This window comes from Pelophylax lessonae (assembly GCF_965119305.1).
Source record: "Pelophylax lessonae genome assembly, chromosome: 4".
NCBI classification, from domain to species: domain Eukaryota; kingdom Metazoa; phylum Chordata; class Amphibia; order Anura; family Ranidae; genus Pelophylax; species Pelophylax lessonae.
The window spans coordinates 383,213,360-383,237,587 of NC_138771.1; positions in this window are offsets into that span (position 1 = coordinate 383,213,360).

The window sequence follows — 24,228 nt, forward strand, 5'->3', positions numbered from 1 at the left end:
TTGGTTGGTAACCCTTCTTGACCACCGTTACAAAGGGGAAAGTCTCGAAACTCATCCCATTCCTACAGAGGGAGCAAAAGATGAAATCACTTAGGGACACCATCAAGAGGAGTTTATGTATCGCCTTTCCAGACTCTGGTAAGGTACAGTCTCTTGGAAAGTGTAGTTTTGAGGCTTCTGTTGGTCAAGAGAGGAGCAGTGGGGAATGGGGCCATATCAGTGATACATTTCAAATTTTTTTTTAATCCTCGGTGCCCAGGGCTGTCAGCTTCCACATCCCATCGGCAGCATCTGCCTCATATGGTGGGAGATTATCTAGGGGCGAAAACAGACATGGAGAGCTTTCCAGTTGATGATCCATAGGGTTACTGGGTCATGATAGTAGACCACTAGCCATAAATTGCCCAGTATGCAATTGAGCTTGCTTTCTGAATGGGCATTCAGTGCTACTGGAGGTTTTGTGACAGATGGGAGAGCGTGTCTGTCCACAGACTCTGTGGACCGGTTGACATTTATCAAAATTAATCAGTCCTGTTGCCGATGTTGCTGATTAAGTGCTTAATTAAGTGATTAAGTACATTGTGGGTGTTGATTTCATCTGGAAGAAATTGTTTGGTGTAGGTTTCATGGGTACAATTACCACACAAGGACCAATTTTTGACAGCAAGGCCAATTCTTGTTTTCATCAAGAGTACCTCTATAGGGTTACTGTGTGAAGGCACCACCGTGTAACGCTCCTGCGTTTCTTATATGGTGTGGATTTTCAGCTGCAGAAATAGTTCCACGTCAGTAGTCATGTAAGAGATATGCTGAGATACCATTCCCAACCTCAATGACTCATCATGTGTGGAAGGTCTTATTTCAGCCAGTAAATACACACAATTAGCAAACTGGTTCCTAGAGTGACTTTATATATGTGGTAACACAATGATGAAGGTTGAGGGATAGGTTGAGTGGAGGTGGTAGGTGATAGACACTTGAAGGTGAGACAGTAGCAGATGGATGCAGGAAGGTTTAGCAATGTTGTATGATAGCAGATGATAGAATAGCAGGTGGACATACAAAAGAGATCAACCCAGTGCAGAAAAGTAGCAGTAGTCTCAAGAGCTAGCAATCTAGGTTATGCAGATGTGATAAACAGTCTTTACTATGCAGAGCTAGATAGTGTAAGCTTAGTATAAGTTTATAGAGAATTCCCCTGCGGGGTACTTAGCACTATTAGCAATACAGCCGAAGGGTGGTTCAGGAGAGGCGGATGATCCAGTAGCGGGATACAGGGATCAGCGCAGCGAGGTTCGTCAGCGAAGTAAGCTTGCAAGCATGGAAGCTTCAAGCAAGGTTAGCATCCAGGTAAGGGTGTTTGAACGAACACATGTGAGTGAGAACCGGCGCTTTAAATAGCCATCTAATCCGGCGCTGGGTGATGACAGCTCCAGTCTTAAAGGTGTATGCGCACCTTTCCAAAAGTAAATGGTGGGGCGCATACACTTGTGGAAAGTGTAATTTAGGGTACCAAAGGTACCGGAACATTACAATACCCCCCCTTAAGGCCTGCTCCTGAAGGCCTCTGGAGCTGGTTTGTCTGGGTATCTCGCATGAAAATTGCGGATTAATCTAGGGGCATGTATGTCAGAGGTGTTTAGCCAGGTGTCGTCTTGGGGCCCATAGTTCTTCCATCTAACCAAGTACTGAAGTCTTCTTCTGTAGATACGAGAATCCAGAATCTCTTTTATCTCGTATTCTTCTCCACCTTCAACTTGTACAGGAGGGGGAGGTGGAATATTAGGTCTTATTCCTTGGTCCGGAACATGGGGTTTTAGTAGCGACACATGGAAAATGGGATGGATTTTTAGGTCCATTGGCAATGTAAGCTGCACTGCAGCTTTTCCAAAAAGTTTCTTGATTGGGAAAGGTCCCAAGAACAGAGGTCCAAGCTTTTTGCTAGGGATCTTCAGTCTCAAGTTTTTTGTTGAGAGCCAAACGAGGTCCCCGATAGTATACTGTGGAGAAGATCTTCTACGAAGATCATAGTACTTCTTTTGTTGACTGTGAGCGTGTGCAATGGTAGTATTTAGTAAACCCAGAGAATCCTTTATTTGGGTAAGATAGTCTGAGGCTACTGGGTTATTTGAAGGAAGGATGCGTGGAGGGAGAATAGAGGGATGAAACCCATAGTTCAAGTAGAACGGACTCTGCTTGGTTGTACTGTGAGTTGCGTTGTTGTAGGCAAATTCTGCCAGGGGGAGAAGATCCAACCAATCATCCTGTTGGTAAGAAGTGTAACAACGTAAATACTGCTCGATGCATTGGTTGACTCTTTCAGTCTGTCCGTTGGTCTGCGGATGGTAAGGAGAAGTGAGCTTCCGCTCAATCCGTAGTATGTGACATAGTTCTTGCCAGAATTTAGAAATAAATTGGGATCCACGGTCAGACAGAAGAGTTTTTGGGATACCATGTAATCTGAAGACATGTTTCATCAGGAGTTCTGCCGTTTGTTTGGACGAAGGTAGTCTGCGAATAGCAATGAAATGTGCCATCTTTGTCAGATGGTCCACTGACACCAAGATGGTATTAAATCCTTTGGAAGGAGGCAATTCTACGATGAAGTCCAATGACAAAACCTCCCATGGAGTTTGGGGTATTGGTAGACTGCATAGTAGACCGGATGGTCTCGTAGTGTCAATTTTGGACCTGGCACAGACATTGCATGAAGAGACGAATTTTTGTATAGATGTTTTCATGTCAGGCCACCAGAATTGTCGAGAAATCAAATTGAAAGTCTTTGTCATACCCATATGTCCTGCCATAGGCACATCATGCGATAATTCCAAGATCTTGGTGCGTAGGGTAGGTGGTATGTAAAGTTTGTCGTTGTAGTAGAGGAAGCCTTCTGCATCAGTATTTAGTTGTGGTGGGGGTGAATCCAAACTTATACCATGCAGAACCTCTTCCTTTAAGGAACGGACAACTCCAATAATGCGTTTGTGAGGTATTATAGGAACGGAAGGGATTTCAAAGTAGTTTTCTTCAGTTAGTCGTGATAGTGCATCCGCCTTTTTGTTCTTATCTGCAGGTGTGTAGGTCACTAGGAAGTTAAACCTTAGAAAGAATAGTGACCATCGTACCTGTCGATGTGAGAGAGTTTTGCTAGTCTGAAGATATTGGAGGTTTTTATGGTCCGTGTATATAATTATTGGTAGTTGGGTGCCTTCGAGTAAATGTCGCCAATTCTCCAGAGCCAATTTTATAGCAAGCAGTTCCTTTTCACCCTCGGGGTAATTTATCTCGGGACTGCTCAGGGATTTAGAAAAAAAAGCGACTGGATGAAGTGGTGAAGTGTGGGTAGGTCGTTGGGAGAGTATTGCTCCTACTGCCATGTTTGACGCATCTACCTCCAGAATGTATTGGAGGGATGGGTCTGGATGGCGTAATATGGGAGAGGAAGTAAACCTTGTCTTTAACAAGTGGAAAGCCTTATTTGCTTCTTCTGACCATTTAAATTGTATTTTTATGCTAGTGAGCTGTGTGAGGGGTCTCACAATAGCAGAAAAGTTTTTTATGAACTTTCTGTAGAAATTTGAAAATCCCAGGAATCGCTGTAGCGCCTTGCGTGTAGTTGGTATAGGCCAATCCTGAATGCAGGATATTTTACTCATGTCCATCTCGATTCCTGTTTTGGATATGATGTAGCCTAGAAAGAGTACCTCATCTTTATGGAACAAGCATTTCTTCAGCTTCACATAAAGATTATGTGCAAGCAATCTCGATAATACAAGTCTTACATGTCTTATGTGTTCAGACAGGGTCCGTGAATATATAAGTATATCGTCCAGATATACCACAACACAGACATCTAGTAAGTCTTTAAAAATATCGTTTATAAATCGTTGGAAAACTGCAGGGGCATTGCATAGGCCGAATGGCATCACAAGATATTCGAAACAATCCGTATCTAGTTCTGAATGCAGTCTTCCACTCGTGTCCATCACGGATTCGAATGAGATTGTATGCTCCTTTCAGGTCTAATTTTGAAAAATAGGTAGCTCCACGCACCTGCTCAATGAGCTCAGGGATAAGCGGTAGAGGATAGCGATCTTTTATTGTGATAGCATTCAATTTCCTGTAGTCGACGATAGGTCTGAGACTTGAATCTTTATTGCGAACAAAAAAGAATCCTGCTGCTGTGGAAGAAGTGGAAGGTCTAATAAAACCTTTTTCCAAGTTCTCATCCAAATAGGTTTTTTTACATAGTTACATAGTTACATAGTTAGTGAGGCTGAAAAAAGACACAAGTCCATCCAGTTCAACCTATGATGTGTGTGTGTGTTTGCTAACCGTACATTGTATACCCCTGTATGTTGTGGTCTTTAAGGTGTCCATCCAATAGTTTTTTGAAACTATCAAGGCTCCCCGCTGATACGACTGCTTGCGGAAGAGAATTCCACATCCTTACTACTCTTACAGTGAAGAACCCCTTACGCACTTTAAGGTTAAACCGCCTTTCCTCAAGTTTTAGTGAGTGGCCACGTGTCTTATTGTATTCCCTTACTCTGAATAGTTTGTTCCTTATGCTAGGGTCGCCAGTACAGTATTTGTACATTGATATCATATCCCCCCTCAATCGTCTCTTCTCCAGAGAGAATAAGTTCAGTGCTTGTAGTCTTTCCTCATAGCTGATGTCCTCCATTCCCCTAATTATTTTTGTTGCCCTTCTCTGGACTTTCTCCAGTTCCAGCACATCCTTCCTGAGGACCGGTGCCCAGAACTGGACAGCATGCTCCAGATGTGGCCGGACCAGAGTTTTGTAGAGTGGAAGAATAATCTCTTTATTTCTGGAGTGAATCCCCTTTTTTATACAACCCAGTATTCTGTTGGCTTTGCTTGCAGCGGCTTGGCATTGCATGCCACTTCCAAGCCTGTTGTCTACCAGTACCAGTTTTGAGATGGGCAAGTTCATCCTGTGAAAGAGGATAAACATGACCGAACGGCAATTTGCTATTTGGGAGTAGATCAATGCTACAATCATAGTCTCGATGAGGAGGTAATGCTTGAGCATTTTTCTCAAGAAAAACCTCAGAAAGATCCTGATAACATAGTGGTGCAATCTCATCTGTCACCACAGACAGAATCTTCCCGTAAAACGGGAGGTTACACGTTTCCTCGCAATAACAAGAAGGGAAGGTCAAGGACCGTTTCTTCCAATCTATGGTTGGTTGGTGTGTGTGCAACCAGGGAAGTCCTAACACAATGGGAAAGTGGGGTGATGGTATTAAATCGAAGGTAGAAGTCTCCCTATGAGACTCGTTAATAGTGACTAGAAGTGCTTGTGTCTGATCGGTGATCGGACCAGAGGATAACGGAACACCGGTAATAAGACTTACTGAGACAGGTTTGAGTTTAGAAATAATAGGAATTTTATTTAAAGCAGCAAAACATATATCCATATAATTTCCACAAGATCCTGTGTCAATCATGGCCTTAGTAGTAATCCTGTTCTGGTCCCACTGTAATGTCAAAAAAACAGAAATGTAGGGGTTAGTGAATGAAGTTGTCAATCCTCCTAGGGAGACATGTGAACACTCACCCTTCTTTTTGTTGACTAGGGGACAGACGTTTATCTTGTGATCCGGGGATGCACAGTACAAGCAGAAATTTTCATTTCGTCTTTTGGCTTTTTCCATAGTTGATAGCGGTGGGCGTATGGTTCCTACCTCCATAGGAACGGCCAGACTCCGAGAGGAAACGGATAATGGCATTCCCATCTTTTCAGCCTTTCTTTCTCGTAGTCTTCTATCTATGGTAATACTGAGTTGTATTAATGCATCCAGGGTTTTTGGCAGATCCGCTCGGGCGAGCTCGTCCTTAACGGCTTCTGATAGGCCAAGCCTAAATTGGGTTTTCAGAGATGCATCATTCCATTCTGAATCAAGGGTCCATCTCTTGAACTCTGCGACAAAGTCTTCTACAGGCCTCCTTCCTTGTTTCAAGGATCTTAACTGAAGATCAGCAGTACTCTGCCTATTGGGGTCATCATATAGGCTAGTGAGCTCTGCCAGGAACAAGGCATAGGAGTTGAGAAGCTGGTCGTTTTTCTCAAAAAGAGAATCTGCCCAGGCTCGAGGATCGCTTGATAGGTAAGAAATAATAGTACAAACCTTAATGTGATCAGTAAGGTAGGTACGAGGTTTTAGCAAAAAAAGTAACCCACATGCGTTCTTAAATTCGCGAAATTTTTTGCGATCGCCTGTAAATACCAAAGGGGGATTTATCTTGGGTTCAGGGGACTGAGCAGAGATAAGTTGTGTCAGTCTAATTACCTGCTGCGACAGAGCCTGATTGTCTTCTTTTAATTCAGCAAGTGCGTGTATTAACGCAGATACTTGCTGTTTTAATTGTGTCACCTGAGTGGTTATTTCTGCTGAATCCATTTTTTGGTTCGTTCAATCTGTAACGCTCCTGCGTTTCTTATATGGTGTGGATTTTCAGCTGCAGAAATAGTTCCACGTCAGTAGTCATGTAAGAGATATGCTGAGATACCATTCCCAACCTCAATGACTCATCATGTGTGGAAGGTCTTATTTCAGCCAGTAAATACACACAATTAGCAAACTGGTTCCTAGAGTGACTTTATATATGTGGTAACACAATGATGAAGGTTGAGGGATAGGTTGAGTGGAGGTGGTAGGTGATAGACACTTGAAGGTGAGACAGTAGCAGATGGATGCAGGAAGGTTTAGCAATGTTGTATGATAGCAGATGATAGAATAGCAGGTGGACATACAAAAGAGATCAACCCAGTGCAGAAAAGTAGCAGTAGTCTCAAGAGCTAGCAATCTAGGTTATGCAGATGTGATAAACAGTCTTTACTATGCAGAGCTAGATAGTGTAAGCTTAGTATAAGTTTATAGAGAATTCCCCTGCGGGGTACTTAGCACTATTAGCGATACAGCCGAAGGGTGGTTCAGGAGAGGCGGATGATCCAGTAGCGGGATACAGGGATCAGCGCAGCGAGGTTCGTCAGCGAAGTAAGCTTGCAAGCATGGAAGCTTCAAGCAAGGTTAGCATCCAGGTAAGGGTGTTTGAACGAACACATGTGAGTGAGAACTGGCGCTTTAAATAGCCATCTAGTCCGGCGCTGGGTGATGACAGCTCCAGTCTTAAAGGTGTATGCGCACCTTTCCAAAAGTAAATGGTGGGGCGCATACACTTGTGGAAAGTGTAATTTAGGGTACCAAAGGTACCGGAACATTACACACCGACACCCAAAGACCAATTTTTCCACCCCTGTTTGACAGGTGCATATCATTTACATTTTTGACAGCAAGGCCAATTCTTGCTTTCATCAAGAGTACCTACAAGGTTATAGTGTGAAGGCACCACCAACATCCAAAGATTTTTCCGCCACTGTTTGGCCGGGGCATATCATTTCAATTTTTGACAGCAAGGCCAATTCTTGCTTTCATCAAGAGTACCTCTATAGGGTTCCAGTGGGAAGGCACCACCAACACCAAAAGTCCAATTTTTCCACACCTGTTACTTCTATCCAAAGTCTGTGAAATCTAATCCTGTTCCGAGTGCACTAAATTGTGGCCTCATTATACAGATTGGCTCCCCAAACCGTTTTTTACAAAATAAAAAAAGCTTGCAGGGAAAATGTAATTTTTAGGGCTTTATAAATTTCATTATTGCTTCAGCAGGTTCTATATATGGTACAGATGTGCCACTTTACAAGCAGACTAAGTTGGACCTTCCAGGCACTATAGTCAAAGGAATTTTTAATGTTATTTCTCTTTTTTATGGTTTCACTTTAAGCATCAGTAAATCACTGCTCATTTAAAAATGTTTTTTACAAACTTTGTTTTCATTAATACATGTCCCCCAGGGCAGTTTCTGGACCCCCACAACCATTGCATGCCCAATTACTTGAATATAAGCATTCACAATTAGCACTTTTCATTTTTCCAGTTCACGTCCCAAAGACTTCAATGGGGTTCGTTATTCGGTTCCGAACTTATGCAATGTTTAAAAGTTCTGCCGCAAACCAATTTGGGGGTCGTACAGCCCATATCTATTTTTAACCCACTTTATCAACAAAAGTAGAAAAAAAAATGAACACAGCCCACAATTCAGCTAGACCTTTTATCAATATTCATGTTGTCTGCAAATAAATATACTGTGAAACCTGGGAACTGTGTTTTAAACATCTGTTCATGTTGAAAAATGAAGTTCAAATTTCCTAACAGTATAAAAGCTTACTGGAGATTTTCGTTCCAAGTAAATTGGTATGATACTGAAAAATGAATAAATGTACAAATTGCAAGACAATTTATGGTACTAGACAATTATTGTCAAGCATTTGTATAAAAGAAATGCTTAGCTGGCAAAATAAAAAATCTTGGCAATCCTTTCCAGGAGAGTTGTCTGTTTCTAATTATGAGCTCACCTTTCCCCCCCTTAAACAATTTGTATTCCAAATAAAAACTGATGAATCTGCAATTTCCTTTTGCTGATATGGTGCAAAGTCCAAAGTTGTTGTTTTCCCCCCTCTAAAAACGTCTACATAATAACTCTCATGGCTAATGCCATTTCTTTTTCTATTCAAAATTTGTAAAATCCAAAATCTTCAAAACAAATGGCCAATTGATTCACATCTGAATATTTGTGAGGCCCAATGTCAGTATTATGTGGGCAAATGATTGCGATTTCCAGTGATTCACTAATAGATTACAAATACAGTATTTATCGGCGTATAACATGAACCTTAATTATATGAGGGAAGTTTCAGGAAAAAATCTTACAAATTTAAATAAAGAACTTTGAAACAAAATAAGGGTCAATGCCCATCAATGCAGCCTTAACAGTGCCCATGTGCAACCACACCATTGTCCATCATTGCAGCCTGATTTGTGCACATATGCAGCCTGATCTGTGCCCATCATTGCAGCCTGATCTGTGCCCATCATTGCAGCCTGATTTGTTCCCATCATTGTAGCCTGATCTGTGCCCATATGCAGCCTGATCTGTGCAGATCATTGCAGTCTAATCTGTGCCCAAATGCAGCCTGATCTGCGCAGATAATTGCAGCCTGATCTGTGCCCATCATTGCAGCCTGATCTGTGCCCATATGCAGCTTGATCTGTGTCCATATGCAGCCTGTTTGTTTGTTTGTTTGTTTGACTCGATGACGAAATCAAACTAGTCAAAGAGAAATTAGCACCCTATAAGGAAAGTGAGGAGTACAAATCTTCCTCAGCTGATCTCTTGAAAAATCTTGAAAAAGAAGAAAGAGATCAGAAAATTAAGAAGCGCAAGAAGTTTAATAGAGATCTCCAGGATTATCACTCGAGTAGCGTTTTTGAATGGCAAAAACGGCTGATGGCGGAACTAAGTCCTGAGGAAGAGGTTATGGAGATTTCTACGGCTCAAACCAATAGAGCCATATCTATCCCCTTACAAACAGCAAACAACGTAAAAAAAATCACAAAAGAAGGGTCCCCATCAGAATACTAGACGCCCATCTTACAAATCACCCCACAGGGGACCGAACCCCAAAAAGGGTAAACAACCTCATAATCAACCTAAACCTACCAATATGTTTAACAATCAAGGTCATAGCACCAACTGGCAACATGGTGGGCGAAATCAATGTAATACTCCAAATTACCATCAAGGAGATTATATCCATCCATCTGGTTACCCTAATACTCCACAGTGGAGAAGGGGGCCTTATAACTACCCAGAACCTCCTCATCATTATAGGGATCATGGTTCGGATTATGGTTATCAACGTCCTCCTTATGGCGGGTATGACCATAGCCCTTCCAGATCAGATGTGCATTGGTATGATCCACCTGCAGGTCGAGGTAGGGGTCCAATTAGAGAGTCTAACTGGCAGAACAGATCCGATAATAGACAGGACAACTATCAGTATAATGTCCCACTGCAAAATAGATTTTACCCTTTGAAAGATAATGAGGGTCCCAATGATAACCAACCCCTCCCCAATCAGGGTGCACCCCAGCCCCCTAGGGAGATAGTTTCAGATAACATAACCCCCCACAGTTCCACTGGCCAAAGCTATCCAGGTTGGGGTTTTCCCAGGGCCACACAAGGAACCAAGCGCCCCGCCGAGCCTCAAGAGGAAGTAGAGGAGGCAGGCGCATCCAATCTAAAAAAAGGAAAAACTTAGCTGGGGCAGGGGTTTTTAACCTCAGTAAAGTAGTTTTAACAGAACCTGAAAAACTTTTATTAGATAAAGGTTTGAAATATGCTCCTCCGAAACGTCTGGACAAATTTCACACTTACATGGATGTCCACAAGTTTGTGAGGAAGCTTAATATTAAAAGATATATATTAAGCAACCCTGTTAAAGAGAATCGTTTGACTAGCTCAGAAATTCAACACTCCGGGCTCTCAAACGCTTCACTATTTAATCCTCCGGGATCCCTAGCTCCATCATTAAAAGTTTTTAGGGATGTTGTACTAAGAGATCTCGATAAGATCAAACCGCACAACACCTCCTTGTCTGCTGGCCTACAAACAGGATTAGATTCCTTGTGTGAAAATAAGGATTTGGTCATCAGACCAGCAGACAAGGGGGGTGGGATCGTTGTACTTGATCGCAGTGATTATAACCGAGAAATGCAACGTATCTTGGGTGATAATCAAACTTACGTTCCACTCTCCAAGGACCCCAAGATTTCTTATAAAAAGACTTTGGAGGGTATTGTGGAGAGAGGATATAATCAAAATATAATAAACAAAAAAGAAAAAGCATTTTTGATCCCTAAGTGCCCCCGCACTCCGGTTATTTATTACTTACCTAAATTGCATAAGAGTCTGACTTCCCCCCCGGGTCGTCCCATTGTCAGTGGCATTGACTCTGTGACGTCCCGGGTGGGGAAGTACATCGACTCTTATTTGCAGCCATTGGTGCAAACTACACCTTCATATATTAAAGATACGAGACACGTCATTAGCCTCCTAATGGGTTTGACTCCCACTGACCATCTTTGGATGGTCACTGCCGATGTCTCCTCTCTTTATACAATTATTCCACACAATGTGGGGTTAAATGCAGTCAACATGTACCTCAATAGGGATTCTGACTTACCAACGATTCAGATATCCTTTATTATGGAGCTACTGGAGTTCGCCACTCACCATAATTACTTTTGGTACAATGGGCAGTTTAACCGACAGGTCACTGGAGTGGCCATGGGCGCCAAATATGCCCCGTCACTTGCCAACTTATTTATGGCCCAGTGGGAGGAGCACGTCATCTATTCCCATCGCAGGCCGCAGATACTGCTTTGGGCTAGGTATATAGATGACGTGCTCCTCCTCTGGGATGGCCACCACAGTGACTTACTATCTTTTTTGGAACACTTAAACTCTAATGATTGGGGTATTCAGCTAAATTATGAGTGCAGTCAGTCTTCTGTTAATTTCCTTGACCTCACCATCAACATCAAGGATGGTCAATTCTCGACATGTACATACTTTAAAACAACCGACAGGAATTCATATATTCCTGTCGATAGTTGTCATTACGCACCATGGCTGAGGGCTATACCCAAAGGCCAATACCTACGTATTAGGCGTAATTGTAGTGATTTTCAAGAGTTCCAATCTCAGGCTCTTGTTCTCACTAAAAGGTTCCTTGATAAGGGATATAGTAAAACGTTTCTTGATGCAACCCTTTTGGAGGTTAGCAGATTGAATAGAACGCAACTATTGAACAATGTGTCCAAAGTTGATAACAAAGACCCCTCATTTAATTTACCTTTTGTTACCCCTTTCTCAACCCAACATATGAGTGTTAAAAATATAGTTGGTCGTCATTGGCATATTCTTGGCAATGACCCAGTTTTGGGCAGTACCCTGCCTGACAAACCACGTGTGGTATTCAAAGGGTCTCCCACTTTGAGGGATAAAGTGGCACCTAATATTTTAGAACCACCTGCTCCCAAACCCACCTTTTTAAGCCAGCTAACTGGATTCTACAAATGCAACAGATGCCGAGTCTGTTCTTTCAGTTCTAACAAATGTAGAACAGTTAAAGAATTCAAATCTACTAGTACAGGCAGAGTTCATGCCATTAAGCCATTTATCTCCTGCATGAGCACTGGCATTGTTTACTTACTCCAGTGCCCATGCGGGCTTCAATATATAGGACGTACCAAAAGACCGCTACAAGTAAGACTTAATGAACATATATCAAATATACTCAAAGGTTTTCCTAAACATTCGGTGTCCAAACACTATGCCCTTGTCCACAACAAAAATCCCAGAAACACCTTATTCCTTGGGATAGATAAATTTGTACCTCATTGGAGAGGTGAACCTCTAGTTAGAGGAATCTCAAAGCTAGAGATGACCTGGATTCACCGGGTCAAAACTTATGTACCGTTTGGACTCAATGTTGATATTGAGGTAAACGCGTTCATAAATAATGCTTAGTAAATCCAGTTTCAATCGGGTTCTCTTTTTCTTTTAACTAATTAGTTCCTCCCCTTTTCTTCATTTTATTTATTTATTTTATTTATTTTATTGTTACTGTCAGAGAACAGCACCAATTTTATGTAATTAGCATATATGTGTTAATATCTGAGGGATTTTAATTGCCCTATACAGTTCTGGTTTATCCAATTGATAGCCATACAGATTTGGTTTTTTAACCAACAGATGTTTGCGTTTACTGTATTTAAAAATGGATTTAAGATGAAATCTCACCAACATCAATAATTTTTTCCATCCATAACTTTCCATTATTGTGAGGGTTAAATAGGGTGCTGTCCTATTGTGACTATGATGTTTAACTTGGTAATACTTATCCATAACCTCTAGATGGCGGAACACTCGATCCATTTATATGTGGTTATGTATTTGTATCATTCGACATTTGATTATGTTAACAAGCATTTATTCAGTATAACTAATTTGCGGGCTATGTGAAACTTTCAATGTTGTTTTACATATATAGTTTTTAGGTATCAATCTCTGGATATCGTATGAGTTACCGTTCCGTTCTTGGTTTCCCCCATCTAAGATGGCGGGACGGTGCTCGTTCGCTTCCGGTCTTTGCTTACCTCCCCGCATAAATAGATGGCGTCAGTACGCCGTCCGCACCTTTGAAAACGTCATCTGTGACGAAACGTCGTCAGGGCACGGCGTACTGACGTCATCCGATCGCGACCAGAGAGTGCGGGCGAGCGAAGCCGTCCGGCCGGCGGCTGCACACAATTGCTCATTCCATCCTGGTTTCTGTGAGTGTTCTTGCTTTTTATTTTTTGAATAAATTTACTGTTTTACGCTATGGGAGCCTCTTTCTCTCTTTTTGAATGGTGAACTTTGGGAACATCTGAGGATCAGTTGCTCAAGTCTATGGTCGGACCCCCAACCATTTAATAACATACAGGCGTGGTTGATCTAAAGATCTGGTAAGAGGCGACCCCTACTGGTTCTTTTACGGTACTGAATCTTGGTGTCTTATTGGAATTTGATCTTTACACACTTGGTTTTGTTTTCACATGGTAAGAGGCTCATCTAGCTGGTGATGGTTCTACACCTATCTCTCATCATTGTTTTTTTCATTTTGGCATATTTATCATTTTCGTCTGGTAAGAGGCAACTTCAGCTGGAATTTATTAATTGATTTATTTATATCAACCCTTATTTATATTTGGTAAGGGGTATTTAACACATATCAATTTCTTCATTTTACACTTGTTCACTGACAACAGTGATCTTTGGTGGTGGTTTAATTTACACACATGATATCCTCAAGTCACATTGGTGATATTTACCTAGTTGTTGGGTTTTACGCTATTGCGTATTTTACATTTTTTTCATGATCCAATGACCATTGAGTCTATCGCTCACGTGGGCCTGGATCTTCTATCAAGGTGACAAGATTTATAGAGCATCCGCTTCTCTCTTACCTGAATCTGGTAAGCCTATACCCTTAAGGGAGTCTGGTCCAGGACTACATCTAGGATTTTGTCATCATCATTTATTATTGGGACTTTATGGACTTTACATCTCCATTTATCATACTTAGCGCAACTTAATTTACAAATATTCTACAGGGTGTGGTCACACTTGAAGTTGCTGCTGTTCAAAATTATTTCCTTTAAGCGTGGTTAATCCCCCTCTATATATACCATATGCAGCCTGACCTGTGCCCATCATTGCAGGCTTGCCATTGCCCATCATTGCAGCCTGATCTGTGGTGAATTAAACAGAGGAATCTCCTGTTTACTCGGTGCTCGTAGTCACACAGTCCCGCCTCCTTGGCCGGCTCTTATAATAGACAGAACACTGGTCCGAAGCCAGGACATGTGACATCTATTCTAAGAGCTAGTCCAGGAGGCGGGATTGCATGTGACCCTACCCCCTTCCCCTCCAAGGCAGCCAGGTACAATATCAGCGTATAATATGCACACATGATTTGCCCCTATTTTCAGGGGGAAAAAGTGTGTGTTATACGCCAATAAATACGGTATGTTTCCTTATTATTGATGTACTATTTCTATTGCTGGAGCTCAGTGATACAGAAACCTACTCAGCCAGGTTATTCTTCGAAAGTTACTATAAAGTTTCAGGATACTTATATACACTGAGCAAAATTATAAATGCAACACTTCTGTTTTTGCCCCCATTTTTTATGAGCTGAACTCAAAGATCTAATACCTTTTTCTTTTTACACAAAAGGCCTATTTCTCTCAAATATTGCCCACAAATCTGTCTAAATCTGTGTTAGTGAGCACTTATTCTTTGCTGAGATAATCCATCCACCTCACAGGTGTGGCATATCAAGATGCTGATTAGACAGCATGGTTATTGCACAGGTGTGCCTTAGGCCCCTTTCACACAGGAGGGACCGTTCAGATCCGCCTGTCAGTTTTTTGGCGGATCTGAACGGTCACCCCATGCATCTCTATGGGGCATTGGATGTCAGTGGAGACATGTCCGCTGACATCCGATCCGTCAAATCTGGATGGATGGAAACCCTATTTTCCATCCGTCCAGCGGATGGGATGGGATCGGATGAGAACGGACCAACGGTCCGTTCACATCCGATTCCCCCATAGAGATGCATGGGTACCTGACAGCTGTGTCTCCGCACACAGCACGGAGAACAGCTATCATCATCCTGCTCAGATAAACAGAGTTTGTTTGACGGACTCCTAGTGTGAAAGAGCCCTTAGAGTCCACTAGAGATGGCCTTGCGGTTCGCCTGGCGGTCTGTTCGCGGCAAACTTTGCTCGTTCGCCAAACATGGGAACATATGGCGATGTTCGTGATCGCCATATTAGTTTACATTGTGAAGAACTTGACGCATGACACATCCATCAGGTGGTACAGGACAGCCAATTGAGACATTTCAGCACATGGACATACCCCCTACCTTATAAATAGACCTGATCTGGCTGCCATTTTACATTCTGCCTTTTGTCAGTGTAGGGAGAGGTTTGATGTGTTGAGCAGGGACAGACTGTTAGTGACACAAATCGCTAGGTAATAGGTCTACAAAAGTCCTTTTAAGGACTGGTATAGGTTCTTTTGTTAGTGTAGGGACAGGTTGCTGTGTGGAGCAGGGACAGACTGTTAGTGACACAAATCGCTAGGTAATAGGTCTACAAAAGTCCTTTTAAGGACTGGTATAGGTGTACTATTGTTTGGCCTATATTCTGTCTTTTGTCAGTGTAGGGAGAGGTTGCTGTGTGGAGCAGGGACAGACTGTTAGTGGCGCAAATCACAAGGTAATAGGTCCACAAAAGTCTTTTTAAGGACTGGTATAGGTGTACTATTGTTTGGTGTGCAGTATATAGGGGTGTAATACACTTATAATATACTTTCTAATTTAGAAAGCATATTATAGTGGATTTGAAGTGGGGTGTTATATAACAATATACTTTCATAATAGTGTATTTGGGTACTGCAGAAATGTTGCCTCTTTCGCTGCGTTACCTCTGCTACACACAGTGGCAAACATCACTGGGAAAAAAAGTATTATAACTGGTGTGATATACCAGCGGCCCCCCAAAATGACAGATTGAAGCGGGGTGTTATATAACAATATACTTTTATAATAGTGTATTTGGGCACTGCAGAAATGCTGCCTCTTTCGCTGCGTTACCTCTGCTACACACAGTGACAAACGTTACTGGGAAAAAAAGTATTATAACTGGTGTGATATACCAGTGGCCCCCCAAAACGACAGATTGAAGCAGGGTGTTATATAACAATATACTTTTATAATAGTGTATTTGGGTACTGCAGAAATTTTGCCTCTTTCGCTGCGTTAACTCTGCTACACACAGTGACAAAAGTTACTGGGAAATTTTTTTATAACTGGTGTGATAGACCATTGGCCCCCCAATTGAAGCGGGGTGTTATATACCTTCTTCCACATATAAATCTCTAGAGACTTTTGTCACAGGGTCATTTAAAAAATGACAGGCAGAGGAAGAGGCATGCCCTTCTGCAGGGGTGGTAGGGGTAGGGCAGGAGTACCAGGCCGGAGCCAAAGTGGGAAGTTGCAGAAGGTGCGTTCGATTACGTCAAAGGATGCACCAGACTTGGTTGAGTGGCTCACTCAGCCTTCCTGTTCTGCACCCTCATTATCCTCTCTATCTGCACCCTCTTCACTCTCTGCTGTGTGCACCCCCAAAGACACCAACACCACCACCATATACCCTCCGCTTGAGTCACAGGAATTATTTTCCGATCCATCACAAGACATTTACGATGCGCAGCCATTCTTGGCATCGGATCAGGAAGAGGAGGTAGCAACAGCCGCCACTCAGCAGTCTGACAACAGTACCCAGATGAGCCCAAGGAGGTTTGTCCCTGCTGTTGCTGCCTACTCCGAGATCTCTAATGTTAGTGGTGGGGAAGGTGACGTTGATGATGCAGAGGCAGAATTTCTGCAGTACCCAAATACACTATTATGAAAGTATATTGTTATATAACACCCCTCTTCAATCTGTCGTTTTGGGGGGCCACTGGTCTATCACACCAGTTATAATACTTTTTTCTAATTGCGTTTGTCACTCTTTGTAGTTGTAGTATCGCTGCAGAACCGCTCAACAGTCACAATGCTGCACAATACAAATCCACTATAATATGCTTTCTATATTCATCCAGCATTGCGACTTCCTCATCTTCCTGCTCTTGCTCTTCGACGGCTTGATCAATGACACAACGCAATGCATACTCCAGAAAGAAGGCGTAAGGTACGATGTCACTAATGGTGCCCTGGCTGTGACTGACCAGTTTGGTGATCTCATCAAATAAATAGCCACAGAAGTCTGCATGCATCGCGCATGAGCAGCCACTGGCGCGGTGAAAAAAACCCAAGCTCCCCAGAACCTGTCCTGCTGCAGAGTTCATACAGGTAGTCGTTAACTGCACGTTTCTGTTGGAGCAGGCTATCAAGCATATACAAGGTTGAGTTCCATCACGTCTGATGGGCAGGTTTGTGTCGCCGCTGAATGTCAGCAAGGTGAGCCATGGCTGTGTAAGATCTTCTGAAATGGGCTGAGATTTTCCTGGCCTGCCGCAAGATGTCTTGGACCCCAGGGTATTTGACAACGAAACGCTGCACGACAAAGTTCAGGACGTGTGCCATTTTGCCCTGGCACCGTTGTCGCACACAACTTTACCAAATGTCAAATTGAACAGTGTTAGCCACTGATCTGGCTGTGAACGCAAAGCTGAAAGGAGTGCAGGACCATTGTGGCTCTTGTCTTCCAGGCACAACAGACGCAGCACAGCATGGCAATGTCTCACCTGGCATGCCGAATAGGTTCTGGGAATCTTGGGCGGTGCAGCGGAAGAGACGGTAGCAGCGGAAAAGGAGGAGTCAGCCGAGGAGGAGAGGGAGGATGGAGTAGGAGGAGGAGAAGAAGAGGCAGGCCTGCATGTAAAACCAAATCTACACGGGTGCCATGGGTTAAAAGCTTGACGGCCGTCAGAAGGTTCACCCAGTGGGCAGTAAAAGTTATATACCTTCCCTGCCCGTGTTTGCTAGACCACGTGTCTGTGGTCAGATGTATCTTGGCACCGACACTGTGTGCCAGAGATACATTCACTTGCCGCTGAACATGGCCATATAGCTCTGGGATGCTCTTCTGCGAGAAATATTTCCTTCCTGGGACCTTCCATAGTGGTGTTCCAATGGCCACAAATTTTCAAAAGGCCTCCGAGTCCACCAGTTTATATGGCAGTAGCTGGCGGGCTATCAGTTTCGACAAGCCAGCGGTCAACCATTGGGCAAGAGAGTTATCCGGCATCATCATTTTTTTTACGCTCGAACATTTGGACCACGGAAGCCTGCCTTTTTCTAGAAAAACATGAGGATGGCATGATGGAAGGTGGAGTGGAGGACAATTGTGAGGAGAGAGGAGAAGAGGCTGGACTGTGAGAGCCTGGAGTGTGGCTTTGTGGGTTCTGACGGCGTTGCTCCCACTGGGCTCGGTGATGGGAGTCCAGGTGCCTTCTTAGGCCCCCTTTCACACAGGTGGACCGTTCAGATTTTTTGGCGGATCTGAACGGTCCCCCCATGCATGTAGATGGGGCATCAGGTGTCAGCGGAGACATGGCCGCTGGCGCTGACATCCGATCCGATCCGTCAAATCTGGATGGATGGAAACCCTATTTTCCATCCGTCCAGCGGATCGTCCCCAGGTGAGTGTTGGGCTTACAGTGACTTATGCGTTGACTGCAAAGGCTCCAGCATCAGGGAACGCATAGACCGACAGGTGTCCGACTACATCGGGTTAACAGCCAATGTGGACGCTCTGGGAAGGGATGAACCCCTGGACTAGTGGGTGGGCAGGCTTGACCTCTGACCAGAGCTTGCACAATTTGCAATGGAACTGTTGGCTTGCCCCTTGTCCAGTGTCCTGTCCGAAAAGACGTTCAGCGCAGCAGGGGGGATCGTGATCGATAAGCTCCCTCGCCTAGCTCATGACAGAGTTGACTACCTCACATTTCTAAAAATGAATGAGGTATGGATCTCGGAGGAATTCAACACATGTGACCAGTAGACCACGTTTGATTCAAATTCCTCATGACAAGCCACAAATATCCGCCACCACCCATAACAATTCATGGTCCCTGTCTTAGGTAAATACAGCGGCATAAAAGGCCTTTTATCTCCATTTAATGCCTAATTGCTACAGTCTGTCCCTGTTCCACACAGCAACCTCTCCCTACACTTTCAAAATACTTTTGTGGACCTATTAGCTAGCGATTTGTGTCACTAACACTCTGTCCCTGCTCCACACAGCACCCTCCAGCCACAGAATACAAAGTTCTTTGCTGTCAGGTGAACGCCTGTTGGCTAATTTTTGGGGCCTGTACTGGCCGACACTTATTCTGTATCCTGTGTATGCCTAATGTACCTCCAGCCACAGAATACAAAGTTCTTTGCTGTCAGGTGAACGCCTGTGGGCTAATTTTTGGGGCCTGTACTGGCCGACACTTATTTCTGTATCCTGTGAATGCCTAATGTACCTCCAGCCACAGAATACAAAGTTCTTTGCTGTCAGGTGAACGCCTGTGGGCTAATTTTTGGGGCCTGTAATGGCCGACACTTACTTCTGTATCCTGTGACTGGCTAATGTACCTCCAGCCACAGAATACAAAGTTCTTTGCTGTCAGGAGAATGCCTGTTGGCTAATTTTTGGTGCCTGTACTGGCCAACACTTACTTTATCCTGTGAATGTCTACTTTTTCAGACTGGAATTGAAAATCAATTGGGTCTGTAAACGTTCCGCTAAATTGTGGAACAGGTGCGGACTAATTTTACAGACGTGTGAATGGACCCTATATGTATTTGACATGTATTTACCGGCTGCTGTCAGTTCTGGCTGATTTAGAAAAAAATATATATTTTTTTTTTGCTGGGAAAAAAAAAAAAACTTTTCCAATAGCAATACTTCTGGTATGTCAGTGTCCATGTTGTGGGACTATGTGTGCACAGCTAGTAAGTATTTTGTGGCTGCAAATATGACCTGGAGGTTTTTCATGTTCGCCTGCCATTAAAATGAATGGGGCCGGCCGCGGACCTGCGGTTCGCGAACATTTGAGCGAGTTCGCACGAACCGTTTGCGAACCGTCCTGGCCAATGTTCGTTCACCACTACTGGCCACAATAAAGGCCACTCTAAGGCCCCTTCACATGGGCTTTCTGATCAGGTCGGCCTGTCAGTTTTTCAGGCGGACCTGATCGGATGCTTCATGCACCCCTATGGAATGGCGGATTTCAGCGGTGACATCTCCGCTGACACCTGCTGCTATTCGATCTGATCCTGTCCGTAAAATCCAGATGGATGAAAACCATATTTTCCAATCTGTCTGGAGGATCGGATTGAATAGGATCGGATGAAAATGGACAGGCGGTCCGTTTTCATCCGATCTCCCATAGAGGAGAGCGGAGATCTGACAGGTCTGTCTCTGCAAAGTAAGATCTGCTGATCCCCTCTGAGCAAAAAGAGTCCGTCCGGCGGAAAGCCCGTGTGAAAGGACCCTAATATGTGCAGTTTTACTGTATTGGGGGGGGTCCGAAAACCAGTCAGTATCTGGTGTGAACACTATTTGCCTCACGCAGTGCAACACATCTCCTTCGCATAGAGTTGATCTGGTTGTTGATTGTGGCCTGTGGAATGTTGGTCCACTCCTCTTCAATGGCTGTTGCTGGATATTGGCAGGACCTGGAACATGCTGTCGTATACGCCGGTCCAGAGCATCACAAACATACTCAATGGGTGACATGTCCGATGAGTATGTTGGCCATGCAAAAGCTGGAATGTTTTCGGATTCCAGGAATTGTGTACAGATCCTTGCAACATGGGGCCATGCATTATCATGCTGCAACATGAGGTGATGGTCGTGGATAAATGGCACAACAATGGGCTTCAGGATCTCGTAACGGTATCTCTGTGCATTAAAAATGCCATCAAACATATGCACCTGTTTTCGTTGTCCATAACCTTCGCCTGCCCATACCATAACCCTACCGCCACCATGGACCACACGATCCACAACGTTGACATCAGCAAACTGCTCACCCACAGGACGCCATACACGCTGTCTGCCATCTGCACTGTACAGTGAGAACTGGGATTCATCCATGAAGAAAACACCTCTCCAAAGTGCCAGATGCCATTGAATGGGAGCATTTGCCCACTCAATTCGGTTACGACGACAAACTGCGGTCAGGTCTAGACCCCGATGAGTGCGACGAGCATGCAGAAGAACTTCCCTGAGACAGTTTCTGCCGAAATTATTTGGTTATGCAAACCAATTGTTGCAGCAGTTGTCCGGGTGGCTGGTCTCAAACGATCTTGGAGGTGAAGATGCTGGATGTGGAGGTCCTGGGCTGGTGTGGTTACACGTGGTCTGCAGTTGTAAAGGCCGGTTGGATGTACTCCCAAATTCTCTAAAACGCCTTTGGAGACAGCCTATGGTAGAGAAATGAACATTAAATTCACGGGCAACAGCTCTGGTGGACGTTTCTGCAATCAGCATGCCAATTGCATGCTCCCTCAAAAATTGCGACATCTGTGGCATTGTGCTGTGTGGTAAAACTTCACTTTTTAGAGTTGCCTTTTATTGTGGCCAGCCTAAGGCACACCTGTGCAATAATCATGCTGTCTAATCAGCATCTTGATATGCCACACCTGTGAGGTGGATGGATTATCTCAGCAAAGGAGAAGTGCTCACTAACACGGATTTAGACAGATTTGTGAACAATATTTGAGAGAAATAGGCCTTTTGTGTACATAGAAAAAGTCTTAGGGCTTTGAGTTCAGCTCATGAAAAATGGGGAAAAAAACAAAAATGTTGCATTCATAATTTTGTTCAGTGTATTTATATATTTAATATTCAACACATAAAACAAAAAAATAAAATGACCACTCATAAATAAAGCATCAATATGATGCAGCTGCTGCCTTATAGAAATAAATGCAAAGAAAATGTGTTAAACTCCTCCTATAGAGTTCTATTCCTCATATAGAGTAAAACACATAAGCAGCGCTAAGAAAAGTCTTATAAGTCCCAATAGGGATATCTAGTGAGTGAGTGCACAGTCTCTTGACGCAATCCCTTGATAATGTCCAAAGGTTGGATAGCCGTTCACCACGAAGTGTAGCAATCAAGTCATGCACCTTCACCGCACCCTTGGCAGTGCTCACTCACCAACTAACTTCTTGCATAAATGTTTGCGGCGCATCCCGTGACAGATGAGGGTGCCAACTGGGCTATTTAAGCTGGATTGGCACCCAGGATCAGTGCCATCTCGTCTACAGCATTCTGTGATTGTCCTGTTCCCTGTTACCTGCATCTGCTCTTGAGTTACTGACCCGGCTTGCTCTTGACTATTCCTGCTCTGCATCTGCATCTACCCTGGCTTGTTCCTTGACCATTCTCCAGTCTCCTCATCTGTACCTGATCTGATTGTTCTGTGTATGATCCGGCTTGTCTGACTCTGCTTATCTTCCAGCTCTCTTGGAGATAACAAGTTGCTAACACCTGTCCATCTGCTAGTGGGACATCTACTACCATCTGGTGTCCTACTCAGCCAGCAGCCCAGCAGCTTGCACGTCCACTGGCACTCGTGTGACTCTGCCCTCCTGCACAACCAGTATACTCTACCAGGGACCCCGAGTCAGAGGTGTAAGAGGGGCCTTCCTCTGCATAAACCAGGCTCTACCCACAAGGTACGTGACACTTGGGATCAGAACTGGATGCTTAGTGGGACTGGGGAACTGAAGGAAGAAGTCCTGCAAGTTCCAGTTCACTCAGTGAAGAGACAGAGGCAGCAGTTGTTTCGAATGAAGTGAGCAAAGAACTTGGTGTTCTGTGAGGCCCTTGCCACTAGGGTCCCAGATCTATCCCTACCTCACACCTATTCCCAGGCTCGGGCACATAATGATGCCTACTCCAACCTGATCAAGAAAGTGAAGACCCCTTACACCCCACCTGGGAGAGGAGACAGGCAAAAGCTCCCCAGGTTCTCACATTTTCAAATCTTTATCCAAAGGAAGGTGGCCATGGAGGACAGATACGATTAAATGCAGTGCAGTAAATTAGTGGAGAAGCCATGCCCTGTAGTCACGCCTCCGGGGAAGAAGTCAGGAAGTGCCGAAACGCATCGGAGCATGGCTAGACGGCGTCCACATTGTTACTTTACACAGCGAGGAGATAGTCCCGGATTGTCAGAGGGGTCGGCGTGGAGCCACCACCGGACCAGGGGGATTACTGAGCTTGTGCATTATACACTTTTATGATACATTGTACATGTAAGTGCAATATTTTATTTCATTTTAATAAATTTGTATGTTGAAACAATATCACGCTATTGGCGTTCCCTTTTTTCCTTCTTCATGAGGGGAAAAACAACAGTGGAGACTGCTTAAGGGATATTACTTTTGAGGATTAACCATTGACTGACCGACTTATGTTAAGCAGGGTGAGCCTAATCCATGCAATTGGATAGGCATGGAGAGTTGGTGAGTGGCCATTCTTTCTATCTCGACACAGTGGTGGTGGAGTTTGATGGTGACCCCCTCTAAAGACCACATATCATCTTTATTCCCTGCTGTTAGTCGCAATAGCTGTGTTATCAACGTTATACCACACAGATTTTTGATGGACTTTTAACAGATTGTGGTTTTATGCATTTTGTTTATTTCTATGTGTTAGTATGTGTACATAGTAGCAGACTCATCTGAGTGCGTTGTGGGATTGGTTCTTGTTCAGTCACACACACACTTATATACAGTGCCTTGTGAAAGTATTCTGCCCCCTTGAACTTTGCGACCTTTTGCCACATTTCAGGCTTCAAACATAAAGATATAAAACTGTATTTTTTTGTGAAGAATCAACAACAAGTGGGACACAATCATGAAGTGGAATGAAATTTATTGGATATTTCAAACTTTGTTAACCGGTTGCCGACTGCGCACAGTATATTTGCGCACAGCAGCCCCGGCCAGGCAGAGTGACGTAGATCTACGTCACTCGCCTGTCACTGCTATTAGAGCCAATAGCGGGCGGGCGCGCGCCCGCCTCGGCTCGTTCAGGGAGGAGTGCGGGCGCGTGACCGGCGGACCCGATGTCCGCCGGTCACTCGCCGATCGTCGGTACAGCGGGAGAAAGGCAGAGCGGCTTATGTAAACAAGCCACCTGTCATTCTCCCCTGTGTAAAAAT